Genomic DNA, 6,000 nt, shown 5'->3' on the forward strand with positions numbered 1-6,000 from the left:
TCTAATTGAGGACATCACTCAGCATCATGACATTGTCTACATCATTTCATATAGTGCCTCTTCCTTATCTCATGAATTTCCTCTGGATTTGAACTGTGGCTTGTCTCATTTACTTTTAGAGTTGTTCCTAGGTTTGTCCTAGATCCTCTTTGTGACTCAGTGTGGTGGTCTCTCAATGGCTTGCACTTGAATCCACTAGGATGTGACACAAGCCTTTTAAATATTTTGTAGCAGATATTCATTTTCTCTCATATGGAGTGGAAAGAATTAAAGAGTAATGTATGAGACCACTTACAAATTCATTACATGAGGTTTAAGGAGAATTTTCCCTGAATAATTTGGAAATGAGGGGATAAGATTGTTCCTAGAAATTCAAACTGTAAAATTTTTACATAACTATATCAAAGCTGGGAAATACTAAGTTGCTTCAAAGGTAAACCATTGCAAACTTGGTCTTCCTCCTGAATGAAGGTACTAAAGAAATAATTTGCCAAATAATGAGAGTATTCACACGTGAAGTATAGAGAAAGGAAAGTCATAAACTTTAGATGTGCTCATGTATACAACTTTTCCAAGGGAGGGGACCTTAACTACCCAAAAGGTCTTTGGAATTCTGTGGTCACATTTGCTAAACCATGCTTTCCAAGGGAAAGTCTGTAGTAGAGTGTAGCCAACAACCTTCAGCTCTTCCTGTTCTAATAGAAACACCATCACCATTGTCTACAAATGGATATAGAAGACTCTCTTATCCTGACACCATTAAACATTAATTTTGGTAACAAAATCCTCTTGTTCTAATTCCATGTTCATGGAGCAAGCTCTTAATTATTATATGGTTTGCTAGATAGACCTGCCTTTAGGGAGAAAATTGGCTGATCATCTAGACATGAGTATTCTGATTACTGAAGTATATGTATTTCTCATTGTAAATTAATATCTTAGTATGATTATAATTTTACTCCCCATGTGTTCTTTATTTAAAGCCATACTGAATATAGTTTTAAAATGCAGAGCTTCTTTTTTGGAACATACAGAGTCATTTCTTAAATGGTTAAGATGTAAAACTGTAGTTTTATATTTTACTATACTTAATATAACATGTCATCGATTTAGGTTATTTTCTTTATTTTTCTACACAAATAATTCCATGAGCACCTCTGTACATAATTGATGAAGACATACAATGGTGTCACTAAGATAAATTCCAAGAAGTTATGTTCCATGTTTCTTAATTTCTAGACAAAATCTCCTATCATGTTCACATGTGTATTCTGACATACATGAAGATGTATTGCATTGGAGCATATAGAGCAGCCTCATTCAGTGGAGGGTGAACATGAGTCTGCCTTAAAGAGGTGGATTTGCTATTGAGTCTTGAAAAAATTAATATTTGAGTTTGCACATCTGAGGAGCAAAGCCTTAATTAAAGAAAATTGTCAAAGACAATGTATGAGACTGAGCCTTCTGAGGAAATCTTCCCAGGTGATATTCTAATATTGCCATATACTTATAAATGAGTATTATCCTTTCCATGGTTTATATTAGTAATGGACAGAAAACTTTGTAAAACTGCCTACCTCTCTCCCCCACAGTTTCACTCCCAATATCCTGATTACAGCATAGCTTCCTGACTTTCTGCTTAATCCAGAGCTAAAGAATTGGTCATACAATTCTCTCATACTTTTCTTCAATTGCTCATGTTATACTTCTCACTCACATAGTCTTTATAAATTATTATTATTTCAATAGTTTTTGAGGAACAGGTAATATTTGAATACATGGAAAGTTCTTCAGTAGTGATTTCTGAAATTGTGGTGCACCCATCTCTCAAGCAATATACGTTGTATCCAATATGTAGTCTTTTGTCCCTTACCACCCTCCCACCATTCCTTCCTGAGTCTCCAGAGTCCATTATCATTATTATGCCTTTGCATCCACATAGCATACCTTCCACTTATAAGTGAGAACATATTATGTTTTGTTTTCCATTCCTGAATTACATCACTTAAGAATAATGATTTCCAACTCCATCCAGGTTGCTGCAAATGCTATTATTTCATTCTATTTTATGGCTGAGTAATATGCCATGGTGTGTATATGTTTATGGATATATGTCACATTTTCTGTATCTACCAATTGGTCGTTGGGCATTTAGGCTGGTTCCATATTTTTGCAATTGTGAATTGTGCTGCTATAACCATGCGTGTGCAAGTGTCTTTTTCATGTGACTTATTTTCCTATGGGTAGATACCCAGTAATGGAATTGATGAATCCAATAGTAGTTCTACTTTTAGTTCTTTAAGGAATCTTCATACTGTTTTCCATAGTGCTTGTACTAGTTTACATTCCCACCAGCAGTGTAAAAGTATTCCCTTTTCACCACATCCATCCATGCCAATGTCTGTTGTTTGATTTTTAAAATTATGTCCATTCTTGCAGAAGTAAGGTATTATTGAATTGTGGTTTTGATTTGTATGTCTTTGATAATTAATGATGTTGGGCATTTTTTATGTTTGTATATCTTCTTTTGAGCATTGTCTATTCATGTCCTTAGCCCACTTTTTGATGGGATTGTTTGTTTGTTTGTTTGTTTTGCTGATTTGTTTGAGTCCCTTGTAGATTCTGGATGTTAGTCCTTTGTTAGATACACAGTTAGCAAATATTTTCTCCCACTCTGTGGGTTATCTGTTTACTCTGTTGATTATTTCTTTTGCTGTGCAGAAGCCTTTTAGTTTAATGAAGTCCCATCTATTTACCTTTGTTTCTGTTGCATTTGCTTTTGGGTTCTTGGTCATGAACTCTTTGTCAAGCCAATGTCTGAAAAAGTTTTTCCAATGTCATCCTCTAGATTTTTTATGGTTTCAGGTCTTAGATTTAAGTCTTTGATTCATCTTGAGTTTATTTTTGTATAAGGTGAGATATAAGGATCCAGTTTCATTCTTCTACATGTGACTTGCTAATTATCCCATCACCATTTGTTGAAGAGGGTGTCCTTTCCCCACTTTATGTTTTTGTTTGCTTTGTCAAAGATCAGTTAGCTGTAAGTATTTGGCTTTATTTCTGTGTTCTCTCTTCTGTTCCATTGGTCTATGTGCTTGTTTTTATATCAGTGCCATGTTGTTTTGGTTAATCATAGCCTTATAGTATAGTTTGAAGTCAGGCAATATGATACCTCCATATTTGTTCTTTTTGCTTAGTATTGTTTGGCTATGTGGGCTCTTTTTGTTCTATATGAATTTTAGGACATTTTTTCTAGTTTTGTGAAGAATGATGATAGTATTTTTGGTGGACATTGCATTGAATTTTTAGATTGTTTTTGGCAATGTGGTCATTTTCACAATATTGATTCTACCCACCCATGAGCATGGGATGTGTTCCAATTTGTTAGTGTCATCAGTGATTTATTTTAGCAATGTTTTGTAGTTTTCCTTGTAAAGATATTTCACCTCCTTGCTAAGATATACTCCTAAGTATTTTATTTTACTTTTTCAGCTGTTGTAAAAGAGGTTGAGTTATTGTTTTGATTCTTAACTTGGCTGGTTTGTTGTTAAAAGGGTTGAGTTATTGATTTAATTACCAACTTGCTCACTAATTTGTGTAGCACTGCTACACACAAATAGTGATTTTGTCTTCTGAAACTTTACTGAATTCATTTATTAGATATATGAGCTTTTTGGATGAATCTTTAGGGTTTTCAAAGGTATACCATTCTATTATTGGCAAACAGTGGCAGTCTGACTTTTTCTTTACTGATTTGGATGCTATTTCTTTCTCTTGTCTGACTGCTTTGGCCAGGACTTCCAGTACCATATTGAATACAAATGGTGAAGGTGGATATCCTTGTCTTGTTCCAGCTCTTGGGGGAAATGCTTTCAACTTTTCCCATTCAGTATAATGTTGGCTGTGGGTTTGTTATAGATGACTTTTATTACCTTAAGTTATATTTTATCTATGTTGATAGTGCTGAAGATTTTAATCATAAAAAGATGCTGGACTTTGATAAATGCATTTTTTTTGCATCTATTGAGATAATCACATGATTTTTAAAAAAATTTTGTTTCTGTGCTATATCACATTTATTGGTTTGTGTACCTTAAACCAACCTGGTATCCCTGGTATAAACCCCACTTGATCACGGTGAATTATATTTTTGATATGTTGTTGGATTCGGTTATCGAGTGTTTTGTTGAGGATTTTTGTATCTATGTTCATCAGGGACATTGGTCTGTATTTTTGTCGTTGTTGTTATGTCCTTTTCTGGTTTTGGAAGTAGGATAATATTGGCTTCACAGAATTATGTAGGGAGGGTTCCCTCTTTCTCTATCTTTGCGAGTAGTTTCAGTAGGATTGGTAAAAATTCTTCTTTGAATGTCTGATAGAATTCAGCTGTAAATCTATCTGGTCCTGGATTTTTTTTTTTTTTAATTACACTTTCAATCTCGCTGCTTGTTATTGGTTTGTTCAGAGTTTCTATTGATATTTCTTCATGGCTTAATCTAGGAGTGTTATATATTTCCAGGAATTTATCTATCTCTTACGTTTTCTAGTTTGTGCACATAATAATCTTCATGGTAGCATTCAATAATCTTTTGTATTTCTTTGCTATTTTTGGTATTATCACACATTTCATTTCTAATTGAGCTTATTTGGATCTTTTCTCTTCTTTTATTGGTTAATCTTGCTAATGATCTATCAATTTTGTTTACCATTTTAAATAACTAGCTTTGTTTTTTTCCATTTATTATTTATAATTTTTTTTTGTTTCAATTTCATTTAGTTCTGCTTTAATCTTTGTTATTTCTTTCTTCTGCTGGGTCCAGGTTTGGTTTGTTCTTGTTTTTCTAGTTCATTGAGATATGAGCTTAGATTATCTATTTGTGTTCTTTCAGACTTTTTGATATAGGTATTTATTGCTATAAACTTTCCTTTCAGCACCACTTTTATTGTGTTCCAGAGGTTTTGATAGGTTGTGCCACTATTATTGTTTAGTTCAAATAATTTTTAAATTTTCATCTTGATTTCCTTGTTCCCCAAAGATCATCCAGGAGCAGATTATTTAATTTCCATGTATTTGCATAGTTTTGAGAATTCCTTTTACAGTTAATTTCCAATTTTATTCCACTGTGGGCTGGGAGAGTACCTCTTAAAATTTTGATTTTCTTAAATTTATTGAGACTCTTGTGGCCTATTATATGGTCTACCTTGGAGAATGTTCCATGTGCTGATAAAAGGAATGTACATTCTGCAGTTGTTGTGTAGAATATTCTGTAACTATCTGTTAAGTTCATTGTTTTAAATTATAGTTTTAAGTCCATTGTTTCTTTGTTGACTTTCTGTCTTGATGACCTATCTAGTGCTGTCAGTGGAGTATTGTAGTTACCTGGTATTATTGTATATTATCTCATTTACTTAGTCTAGTAGTAGTTGTTTCATGAATTTGGGAGCTCCAGTGTTAGGTGCCTATATAATCAGGATTGTAATATTTTCCTGTTGGACTAATCTTTTTATCATTATGTAATGTCACTGTCTTTTTTAAGTGTTGTTGCTTTGAAGTTTGTTTAATCTGATGTAAGTGTAGTTACGCCTGCTTGCTTCTGGTTCCATTTGCATGAAATATCTTTTCCACCCTTTCACCTTAAGTTTATGTGAGTCCTCATGTGTTAGATGAGTCGCTTGAACATAGCAGATATTTGGTTGGTGGATTTTTATCCATTCTCCCATGCTGTATCTTTTAAGTAGAACATTTAGGCCATTTACATTCATATTAGTATTGAGATGTGAGATACTATTCTATTCATCATGCTGGGGTTGGTTGCCTGAATTCCTGTTTTTTTTTTTTTGTTTTTTGTTTTTTTTTATTGTATTATTGTTTTATAAGCCTTATGAGATTTATGCTTTAAGGAGGTTTTATTTTGGTGTATTTTGAGGTTTTGTTTCAAGATTTTCAAAACTCCTTTTAACATTTCTTGTGGTGATGTCTTGATAGTGGAAAATTCTCTC

This window comes from Sapajus apella, unplaced genomic scaffold (genome assembly GCF_009761245.1).
Source record: "Sapajus apella isolate SASKATOON/1434 unplaced genomic scaffold, GSC_monkey_1.0 scaffold1, whole genome shotgun sequence".
NCBI classification, from domain to species: domain Eukaryota; kingdom Metazoa; phylum Chordata; class Mammalia; order Primates; family Cebidae; genus Sapajus; species Sapajus apella.